A 12926-nucleotide genomic window follows, 5' to 3' on the forward strand; every position below is an offset into this window, starting at 1 on the left:
TTTAATATTCTAAATTTTAAAACAAATTATAAAATCCACAGAATGATTTAGTGAAGTAGAACTTTTATATATTTATATTATCTGTTTCAACATCTTAGAACTTAAAAGGTTGGAGCATTAAATCTATTAGGACATTATGAAATGCATTTTTCTTCATTTTAAGCAAATAATTTCTTCTTAGTAATCCATCATCTATAGAAGCCAGAATTCACAAGAGTGTTTCATGCTTATCATCAAGGGAATTGAAGGTTATATTAAATCTAGATTCAGATTTTGACATTAACATTTAATTTTAGCATTAATATAAATTTTGGAATGATTTAACCAGGTGGCTGGAGGATTTTAGTTTTCTTTAGAGAACACAGAAATCTCTTATTGGCTTTAGAAACTCGTTTTATAATAAAATTAAAATATTTAGGGGTTCCTGGGTGGCTCAGTTGGTTAAGCGACCGACTTTGACTCAGGTCACGATCTCACAGTTTGTGAGTTCGAGGCCCACATCGGGCTCTGTGCTGACAGCTCAGAGCCTGGAGCCTACTTCAGATTCTATGCCTCCCCCTCTCTCTACCCCTCCCCTGCTCATGCTCTATGTCTGTCTCTCAATAATAAATAAATGTTAAAAAAAATTTAATTAAAAATTAAAATGTTTATCAGGAGATTCTAAGAGCTTAAAATAAATGGGCAAATATATTTTAAATGCTGTCGTGACACAGCTGATCTATTTCTTGCACCCTACGACTTGCATTTTTGCAAATGTTCCACAGGTCTTGTGCCTGTGGCGGTAAATGATTTAACCATTAGATCGTAAATGACTTTGGAAATTAGTTGGAGGTTAATTCTCTGCCTCATTGGCCCACCAAAATGGACAAACAGTAATTGATTTTGATAGCATTCACAAAGTACCTTCCCCTATTGAATAATGGAATAACACTCATAGAGACATCCCCAGGATACAGGAACAATTAAGTGGGTATCAATGAGATGTCATTAAGAGTTTATGCTTGTGCACTTAATCAATTTTTTCTTACCTTTAGCAGTTGAGTTTCTTTAAGGAAACTATAAATTCTAAAATGTAAAATGGTATATATGTTATACCAAATAGTCTACATTTAAATAAAATATCCTGAATAGAATTTAGTAATTATTTAAAATATACCCAAACTAGGTCTCATGATTACTGTGTTGAAGTAATGAACTTAGTACGTCTCATCATTACCGACATATATGTATCATATTGAGTTTAATGGAAGGGATAAAGTCCATAGTGAATGCACCAAGGCACTGTGGTATAATCACCTCCTTGCCCCCCAAAATATTTGCTTTCAAATCCCCCAAACATTTGAATATGTTACCTTACCTGGAAAAAGGGTCTTTGCAGGTATAATTAAGAATCCTGAAATAGATGGGTGCCTGGGTGGCTCAGTTGGTTAAGTGTCCTACCTCAGCTCAGGTCATGATCTCATGGCTCATGAGTTTGAGCCTCTCTCATCAGGCTCTGTGCTGACAGCTTGGAACCTGGAGTCTGCTTTGGATTCTGTGTCTCCCTCTGTCTCTCTGCCCCTCCCCTGCTTGTGCTCGCTCTCTCTCTCTCTCTCTTTCTCTCCAATAGATAAATGAATGAATGAATGAATGAATGAATGAATCCTGAAATGAAGAGATTATCTTGGGTTACCACAATGAGCCCGATATAATCACAAGTGTCCTTATGGATGAATGAAGGAAGCAGGAGGGTCAGAGAGAGTTGAAGACCCTATGCTTTTGACTTTGATGATGGAACAAAGGGCAATGAGCCAATGCATGTGGAGGCCTCCAGAAGCTAGAAAAAAGGAAGAAAAGAGATTCTCTGTAGAGTCTCCAGAAATAATGCACCTCTATCAACAAGTTGACTTAAGCTCAATGAAACCTACTTCATACTTCCGATCTCTGAAGCTATAGAATAATATATTTGTTTTATCTTAGGCCACTGTTTGTGGTACAACAGTAGTAGGAAAGATATAGGCACACCGAATTGAAAAATTCGGATCTAGGATACTCTTGATGACTGAGGGCAACATAATATGAACAATTCCTAACTTATTACTATGTGCTAAGCAGTATGCCAAATAAATTGTATGCATAAATTTACAATCACATTATTTATATATAAATATGGTTATCATCCCCATTTTATAGATGTCAAAACAAAGACTTTGAGAAGTTATATAATTTGCCAAGGCAGATTTAGTATGGCTAGAACTAGAATGTTAACAAAGGGAGTCAGATGCGGAAGACAGTTCTCTGGGCCACTAAAATATACTGTCTTCCTCTATAAAATGTTTTAATAGCAGGCAGAGCACTGAGCTAATAATCCATTCCAGTGGCTCCCTCAAAGGTGCTTGTGAGAATTAAGCCTAACTCCTTTCTTTAGGATTCCGAAATCAATACAGAAAAAAATAATTTAAACAAATCAACTGAAGAGTCTTGTATTCCCATAATGCCAGAATAGGGATTATGAAGCTACATATGAAAAAAAAAAAGTATTCTTCCTGTCCTAAGGAATTTTACACTCTATTTGAAAGTGGTACAATTTGGAATATTCACATGAACTGCCATATCTTTAATTGGAATTTAATCTTGAATATAGCCCTTAGCCAAGTATTTCTGTATTTCAATTAAATAATTGAAGGGAAGGGATGATATCATGTTTTGCAAAGTATCCAAACAATGAGGGATATTATTGAATCAAGAGGCCACCATCAGCCCTCAAGTCTCCCCTATTTAGGAGGCTTATTGTCTTCTTTCCTCATGTATTTCAATTCCCTTTAAACATCCATCTTCTGAATCTTTCATATGGTCAAAGTTTGTGTTTGTGAAGTAGGATGACTATTGGAGCCAAAATTATGAATAATTCAAGATATGGAGTATTTCAGAGCATCAGTTTCCTCATTCGTCAAAATGGAAGTAAAAATGCTTACTTTTCTGATTAATATGTGATTTAAATGAAGTAACGGTCATAATGCACCTAGGATAGTACCAAAAACTCAATAAATACAGTTACTGTTATTCTGGTTTTACATTTTTAGAAGTAGCCATAAATATAAGCTCCAATTTCTTCTCAGTTTATAGTGCTTGTGAGATATAATTTAGGTAGTATTTCTTTTTGTTTAATTATTTATTTAAACTCAAGTTAGTTAACATACAGTGTAATATTGGTTTCAGAAGCAGTGATTCATCTCTTACATATAATATCCTGTGCTTATCCCAATAAGTACCCTCCTTAATGCCCATCATCCATTTAACCCATCGCCGCATGCAACTCCCCTCCAGCAACCCTCAGTCTGTTCTCTGTCTTTAAGAGGCTGTTATGGTTTGCCTCCCTGTCTGTTTTTATCTTATTTTTCCTTCCCTTCCCCTATGTTTGTCTGTTGTGTTTCTCAAATTCCACATATGAGTGAAATCATATTATGTTGGTCTTTCTCTGACTGACTTATTTTGCTTAGCATAATACATTCTAGTTCATTCACATTGTTTCTAATGGCAAGATTTCATTCTTTTTGATCGGCAAGTAGTATTTCTGAAAGTCTCACCAACCAAGTTTGGCTGATTAAATCACATGCCCTTCTCTCATTTTGTGGGGGAGCAGAGGGAGGCTCTTCCTGCCTTTGTGCTCCTAATTCTCTGAACTATATATGACAAGATGTAGGAGCTCAGGGTCTTTATAGGATTGAGAGACCTGCTCACTGGTCCATCTAGCATAGTGGCTGGATTGTAATTGTTCCTCATTTCTGTAGCTATACTAAAAGACTATTACTGCTTTCTCAGAGGTTTCTCAGAGCTGAATGTTTGAACAGTGAAGTGTTCTCAAAATAGTCCTTTACTGATAATTTTCCCCTTCATAATTGGTAATACTGCTTCCATGAACTCAGTTTATTTTTTTCTTTTAGGTAGTTGATGTCTGTTGGAGTTCTTTCAAAGAGGAATCAAAGTATTGAGCAGATTTTTCTTCCTTAAATGCAAGTAGTTGTTTTTTTTTAATATCTCTTAATATGAATAGTTGGTTTTCAAAGATGAAATATAGTAGGAAAACATCCTCAAACAATGGATCCTGATTTAATAAAATTTATAATACTTTGCACCCATTTATATTTCATCCTTGAGAATTTTGGAAAGGCATTTTTATTTTATAAGTCTTTTTGCTTTATAATTTTTGCAAAAATGCTAACTGCCATATTTTGTTTCAACTTTGCTACCTTCTTATCTTGTGGTATTTTTTTATGACTCAAAGCTTGTACTTAATGATAACTTAATAAATATTTTAATGGATAAATGAATGAATCAAAACATAATTAAAACATCTAGAATAGACTTAAAATGTTTTCAGAATCTGATCCATTTTGTACATTACCTAATTACTATAAAATTCTATGTTCTATTTTCCCAATTGCAGAAATAACCTATCTTTTTTATTTGACTCAACTACATTGACTGTGAAATCTTCTCTATAGATCTGGATCTCAAATAATGGAAAGGATCATCCCTAATAACTGCTAGTACTTCAGGGATGGTGTAATGGCAAGGGCAGATGGTATTATAATAATGGTTATTTGTTGGTACTCATTAACACAAAATGTTATTGTGTATTTACCTTTAATTTATCATTACAGAGAATACAACACAAGTAGCAATGTTTTGTCAGTGTAAAAAAGGATGTTTATAATGATGTACAGTCGTCAAACAGCTCACAATTAGTAATGAATGAGGTAATGAATGAATGAGTGATGTAAATTTACATTAAATTGTGAAAACAAAAGTAGCATAGAAGATTTAAATTAATAGATTCACAAAATAACCTTTCTCCAGTGTGCTTTCATGGCATGAATTGGAGTCAGTGTGGTCATTTTTACTTTATTGATGTGAAAAAAGAGTAAAGACACAATTAGGTATCCACACTCAGGATATTAGGTGGCAAAAGTGGGGTGATTCCCATTACTGTGAATGCATTTAGTATCTTACTTGGTTTAAGAGTAACTAAGGAAGAAAGTACTTTAATGATTTAAATGTCTTCTAATAAGTATAATTTTAATTACTTATGTGATCTCTTGTTTTCTATATATAAGTATAAATATCACATCAAGAGTAACGTGACAAATTTCACTCAACCATTTCCCTATCTGCATAGAATAGGGAAGGTAGAATATCAGATTCCTTTAGTTTCCTTACTTCAAAGTATTTTTTGGTGTCTCAAGAATATGTCACACAAATAATCTGTGTGCTTCTGCTCCAGTTTTCCTCATTGACTTCTGTCTCAGAAGCCACTTGAGATGGCATTTAGCTACTTCTGTCATAATCCTCCATTTCAACAAAGGACTATGATAAAGTCCTTCTGTTCCCTGATATGTCAAGGTTGCCAAGCAATGTCTTGTTGCATATAGAAACTCTTCTTCCTCCTCCTCTCTCTCACACTGTTACCTCGACACACACACACACACACACACACACACACACACACACACGGAAGAAAAGATAGAAAGAAAGAAAGAAAGAAAGAAAGAAAGAAAGAAAGAAAGAAAGAAAGAATAAGAAAGGAAAGAAAGAAAAAGAAAGAAAGAAAGAAAGAAAGAAAGAAAGAAAGAAAGAAAGAAAGAAAGAAATGAAACTTGTGTTTCACAAAGTCCTTCATGAAACAGTTGCTTTATTTTCTGTATACAGTCTATTTTTATAAGTTTTCTCCAGAGGATATAGCCATGAGGTTGTGGTGACTAATGAAGTTTTACTACTTGAGACAAACCACACAATGATTTCCAGGGCTTCATATAAGTCCCCTTGCAAAAATATCTGCTGCAACAACAAATTCTCCATCAGATACCTTCTGGGTGGCTTCATTTGCTACATCATTACATCAGACCCATATTTTAGAATCAGAGATGAGAGGCAAATTAGGTGGTATTTGCATTGAAAACTCATCAAGAGGACAACAGGATTCACAAATGATTTGTAAGGTTGTCCTGTTTAGAAGATGAGCAAAGGCTAACGCTAGAATTAAGAAAAGAAGAAATTCTTACACAGCATTTTTTTTATATCTTGTGCTTGGAATGTTTAAATTTTTTTTCTGAATTTAAGCTTTTAACTAAAAAAGAAGCTGGTGGGCTTTATGGCTATTTCTATAATAGGCTGACTTTCTTTATCTAGTCTTACTCAGTTCTTTCAATAAGAAGATAATTTTGTTTACCGTGGCAGCAGTAAACTCTCTGAAAATAAGCTCAAGATCAAAATTATGTTTGTCTTTTTATTTATTCTATTTTTGATGTAAGTTGAATTAATAGCATGTATTTCCAAAAAAGTGCAGAACTTATTCTCAGTTTTTCTCCGAAATTTTTCTCTAATAATTTAAGATAAGCCCATGAATTCAATGAAAATATGAAAATATTAGTCTTATTATTTAAAAAAAAATATTAATCCCTAAAATGTTTTGGCATTCGGTGGCACCTGGATGGCTTAGCTAGTTAAGTGTCTGACTCTTAATTTCAGCTCAGGTCATGATCTGAGGTTTGTAGGTTCGAGCCCCACATTGGGCTTTGCACTGACAGTGCAGAGCCTGCTTGGGATTCTCTCTTTCCTTCTCTCTCTGCCCTTCCCCTGCTCAGTCACTTTCTCTCTCTCTCTCAAAATAAATAAAATATATAAAAACAACCTTTAAAAATTATAATAAAATCAAATGCTTTTACATTCAAATAAATTGATTTATCTTAAGATATGTATAATTAATATGTAGATGGGCAATAATCAAATGATACCTTTATAGCTTTTACCACATGACAAAATATTAGCACATTTTTCCTTCAATTTTGAGGTGCTTAAAGGATCTTTCTAAGAGACAACCATAAATACAGTTCATAGTTGATGCATGTATATGAAATCAATTTATCTGTGTTTCTGCCTATCTCTTTATTTGTCTACCAATGTAATTGTCATTGACACCATAAATAGTAGATATGTATAGAGTAAGAGGCAGATGAGTATACATTTCTGAGTAAAGTCATCATAGAAAAAAAAAATCATTGAAAAAAGAAACCATATATGCCCCTAAGTAGGAATAGTTGAAAAAGTAGGAGAAATAAAAAAGTGTGAAGGCTATACCAAATTTCAGAATACAACATTCATTCCCTCAAAACATTTATGTGTATTATTGTTACCTAGTCGCTTGGTTCTTGTCCCAGATGCACCAAAGAATTGAAGACTTGAGACCCAAATGGGGAGTTTATGGAGTAAGTAAGTATAGTATGCTTTCAAGTGAGAAAGCTGGCCACTCCCAAAGCAAGAGTGGCAATGGCCCAAGCAGCTCTAGCTGCATCCTTTTAAGCCTGCTTTCTGAATATGTAAATTTGGCTTTGATTGACAGACAGTGGTTATATGACATTTTGGCTAGTGTGCATGCATCTACCAATGATGCATTCTGTTATAATTGTATTTATGTATGTATTGTATATTTGTGAATTTCTAGTGAGCTTTTGCTGTAACCTTAGGGCAAGTTGCACCTTTTGAGGCATGCTTAGCTTCTCAGAGAAGTCCCTTTGTGGCTTTTGAGCCAGTTCTAAGTAGGCCTTTCCCGTTCTGGTTGCCATTTCGGGTGGCTCTGAAGGTGGCTGTTAACCCTCAGGGTGGCTCCCAGAGTGTGGCCAGAATCTACCTCATCTCTCCTTGCTGATGCCTAACTAAATGCCTCACATTGTGTATTGGACATAATATAGGTTTTACTTATTTTATTTGAAACCATTACTACAAGTGCCACTCAAACTGTACTATCTTCCCACAATTACATAAACATTCTTATTAAAGAAAATATAGCCAGGGGCGCCTGGGTGGCTCAGTTGGTTAAGTGTCCGACTTCACCTCAGGTCACGGTCTCACGGTTCATGGATTCAAGCCCCGCTACTGTCTCTGTGCTGACAGCTCAGAGCCTGGAGCCTGCTTCTGATTCTGTATCTCCCTCTCTCTCTGTCCCTCCCCAAGCTCACCCTCTGTCTCTCTCTGTCTCTCAAAGGTGAATAAATGTGGAAAAAAATAAAGAAAATATAGCCAAATCATGTTTGTCTTAGTCTACTTATCTTTTGAATGTAAACAATAAAACATAGTATTAATTTGATCCTTTTGTTAATAATAAACATTTGATGTGTTCAAGTCTGATGTCATTGGATGACACACTGTAATGCCAATAAAACAATTTGCTATAGTTTCACCTGTATTATTTTCAAAACTGTAGGCAAAGACTTATCAGCATGACTTGCTTCAGAAAAATGCAAGGCTTTCATATATGTTAACATCTAATACTCTGTAGGAATTATTATTGAAAAAGAATCTTAGCTAATAAAGTTACATCATATACCATTTATTAGAAGTCTTGCTGCTAACAAATTCATTCTCATTTTAATTGCATTTTTTATAGAAAAGGAATTTGAAGATACTAGCTAAATGTCTGCATCTTCTATTTGACACGTTGACATGTGCAGTTTTAAGTCATTCAGACTAAAGTGTCATGTGTTGTGAAGCTTTATATTTTGCTTTTTGCTTAGGTGTGAGGTAAAGGTCTTAGAAAAAGTGTTTTTCTTTAAATATAGAAGCCAATAATATGTTTGTCCGTGGCATTATGTATGTTACCAAACATGATTTAAGAAAAATAATAGCAATCCAGATGCTTTGTGTAGACATTAGGTCTAAGGAGATATTGCAGAAATCCCAAATCTTTTCAAACAAGTAGAATCGTCTTTGCTTTCTTTTTTTTCCCCCCATTAATTTTCAGTGACTAAGTAATAGCTATTCATTTTCTTTAAGTCAATCTTGAAAACTCGTTGAGCTCAAAATGACTAATTAGTGGCAAATATTGAAGTCACTTCAGATAGCTCCCTTCTGAACCTGAGCTGAATTTTCCCTTGTGACTTAAAAGCCTGAAAAATACATTTTTTTCCCCAGACTCAGGCTGAATGCTGTCAAAAGTACTGGAGTTTTATGAACATACTTTTTATTTTGCTAACATTTATATTAATTTTCTTGTGCTTTTTTCCCTATTTCTACAGTATATTATCTTTAAAAAAAAGGGAACTACTGTTGTTAGAACATGTTTAAAGTGACTGGCATATACTTCTGCTCTGTTGAACTTTCAGATATATTTTACAAACATAAAATATATGTATAAATATTAATAGTAAATCAATGAAGTCATCATAAATCAGAGTGAAAATGTATATCTTGGTTCCTTATCTCTTTATTTCTTATGTATTAACCAGAGAGTAATTAATTTCCATTAGTCAGAGATAATCAGTATTCCATCATCATCACCTTCCACCTCCACTCAGCAATTGGGTTACCTGATGAAGCAATGAGAAGACTATTCCTTAGATAGGGCTAGGCTTACTTTGTCCCTTGGTGTCAGTAGTGTCCAGTAAGAGCTGAGTCTACATGCCTATAGAGCCTCAGCAGGTCAGAACGAGGTGGTCAGAAGTGGGACTATTTGGCATTCCACTTCTCTCTCTAGTCTTCTCTGGTTTTAACAGTGTCCAGTGGAGTGCCGAACTTACACCTGTATGAAAAGGTAAAGAAACACTACAAGTTGGCACTCAACCTATTACTGAAATCTAATAAAAATGTTTTTGAAGAAAAATAAACATTTTCATGATCAGTAATTTAAAATCTTAAAAAATAGCACATTAAAATCAGGGGTATGTAAAAATCATAATATATCACAACTTGGTTTACTTCAGGAATAGAGAGGTAGTTTAACTTTTAGAAATCATTTGACAAAAGATACAGGAAGAAAAACAATCATTCATAGATTGGCCCCAAAATGTCAGTTTTCACAAGGTAACATATAAATTCAATGTAATTCCAATAAAAGTTCCTTAAGGTTATTTTTATGGAAATTGAAAAGATATTTCTAGAATTCATTAAAAAATATAGAAAGGCAATGTTGAAGAAAAACTAATTTGAATGTTTCCAGATTAATATCCATTTCAATGTTACAACGAATAAGACAATGTAATATTGTCCAAAAACAAATAAATGAACAAAAAGAACAGAACAGAGAACTTGTGTTTATCCAGTATACAATTAAGAGAATGAAAGACAATGCACTGAATAGAAGTTATTCTCAGTTCGTATATTCATTATACCCAATATATAATAAAATATGCCATAAAAATCGGTAAGAAGTATACATGCAACCTAGTGAATAATGGAAAAAATTTGAACAAACACTGCAGAAGAGACTTTTCAAATAGTTGATGAATGTGTAAATTTATCCCATTGTGTTTTATATTACTGCTTCTTTTGCTGAAGTAGCAAAAAAGCTTTGGAATTTAAGGCAACTCAACAAATTATCCTATTAAATCCAAATTATGTTATGGACATCAGCAATAGGCAGTTGATACCAGAACATATAATTGTATGTTGAGAGGATTTTTTTAGCACTTTAAAATGATAATTTTATTACTTTTTTGTTTGCATACTTTTGATAAGTTCTATTGCTTATTCTTTTCTTTCTCTATATGTAATGTTATCATTTATCTTTCCAGCTACATTGAGATTTTTTTATCCATGATTTTTCATAATTTTATTTCACTGTGTTTCATGTGTACTTCTTGTGTTTATCTTGCTATTAGTCACTAAGTTTATTTGCTCTATGGGTTGATTTTCTTCCTTAAGTCTGGAAATTTTTTTGAATATTGTTTATTCAAATATTCTTTCTGCCCCTCCTCTTCTACTGGCAAGATTCCTAGTATAGATGTATTAAATTAGTTTATATTTTCCCATAGGTAACGAATGTCTCTTTAGGTTTTTTTTGTTTTTTCAGCCTTCCCCACCTACCTTGATACTTAAATTTGGAAAGCTATATTACCCCCCCTTTTTTTTTCAGTTTAAAAACCTTTTCTTCTGTGTTATCCAGTTTTATGTTAAACCTGTCCAGAATTTTCTTTTTTACTATTATTATTATTATTATTATTATTATTATTATTATTATTATTTCAGCTGTTGCTTTTTGAGATCCGTAAATGCTGTGTTTTGTTGCATGGTTGTTGTTTTCATATCATCCATTTCTATACTCATGATGTTCTTTTTACCTTAAATTCTTAAACACATTTATAATATATGTTTTAAATTCCTTGACTGATAATCCTGTTACTTCTTAGTTTTAGTTCTGTTTCTATTTTTTTACCGTAGTTGTGTGTTACACCTTGTGCTTCTCTGACTTTCTATTAACTTGTATTGTATACTGCATGTTTTGGCGTGTGTGTTTGTGTGTGTGCACATGTGAGTGCATTTGTGAGTTTATGTAGTTTTATTTTAAAAAGTATTTTGCAAGCAGTTGATTTACTTTGTGCATCAACTTGAATCATGTAAGCCTTCCTTTTTAAACTTTTTAGTGAGCAGTAAGGATAGTTATTACTCTAAGATTATTTTAGCTATATTCAGATTTTCAACAATATCTCCTCACTCTGGCTAATTGAGACTCCAACCAACATCTCCCAGGACTTTATAAACTCTGGTTGTACTCGAGCTAACTGTTCCTTAATAGTTGTTCTTTGCCTATCATTGTCTAACCTCAGTCTAATTGTGTACAATGTCCTTGTACAGCCAAAGACTCAAAAGTATAGATAGCCAAAGACTCTAAAGATAGATAGACCTAGATGATAGATATAGATATAGATGATATAAATATAAATTATATATATTTTTTTCATTGATTAAGTAGCCCTTGTTTCTGTCTGTCTTCACCGAAAATACCAAGCTCTAAGCACCTTTATTCATGACCCACCATCTCCCCACTCCTCTCAAAAAAAGTGTTGTTACACCTACCGCTTCTTTGCTTTGTGTTTAGAGACTGCTGCCAGGTAGATCACCTGGATTAGCATAAGAACTCTTAGGAATAATAATCTCATTTTGTCTGTTTTCCAATTTCTAAAAATAGTTTTTTCCATGTATTTTGTCCCAATTTTCTAGTATCACTTACTTCATCATGGCCAGAAAATGCAAATTATAACTGATCTTATTTTCATAGAGTGTAATTTGTATATTTAAGTAAATTGAATAAATGTCCCAGCTTTTTTATTCAATTTTTAAAGTAATGAAATAATCACTGTAAATTTGGCAGCTGAATGTTTATATCCACCTGAAATTTCTTTCTTTCTTCAATGGGTGAACCTTAGCTTGTACATTCAATATTCTAAATAAAAAAGAATTCTAGAGTGTTGCATGATTAAAAACAGTGGCATGAAGGTAAAACAAAAAACTGTACAATTCAAATCCTAACATGATGTTCTCACTTCTGAATATTACCAAATACAGTCATACCTGCATGGACAATGATCTGGTCCAACAGAGTTGTCTATATTGTCCCTTCTGTTAATAATAATAAGCTTTCAAAATATTATGAATTCATAAGTTCATCACTAATATAGTAAGATAAAAATTGTGAAACAACTTTAATATTTCTGTCCAATAGCAATTCACATTGAGTGAAAAGCACCCTACTTTATCGTGCCGCAAACATTATCTGCAGAAAGGTTTTAGAAAGGTATTTCCAAGTTACCAAATTTAGTGTGCTAAAAATAAAAACCTTTTAAAACTCATTTCCTTTAAAGGGCACCTGGGTGGCTCAGTTGATTAAGTGTCTGACTCTTGGTTTCAGCTCTGGTCATGATCTCATGGTTCATGGGAGAGCCCCACATCAGGCTGTGTGCTGACAGCATGGACCCTGTTTGGTATTCTCTCTTTCCCTCTCTCTCTGCCCCTCTCCTGCTGTGTCTCTCTCTGTCTCAAATTAAGTAAATAAACTTGAAAAAATCACCTTCTTTAAGATATATATACTTCTTAAGATATAGACAGATACATATATAGATACATAGACATCAATATAGATAGATATAGCCAACAGTTATTCAACAGTGTAATATTTT

This window comes from Leopardus geoffroyi, chromosome A2, assembly GCF_018350155.1.
Source record: "Leopardus geoffroyi isolate Oge1 chromosome A2, O.geoffroyi_Oge1_pat1.0, whole genome shotgun sequence".
Lineage (NCBI taxonomy): Eukaryota > Metazoa > Chordata > Mammalia > Carnivora > Felidae > Leopardus > Leopardus geoffroyi.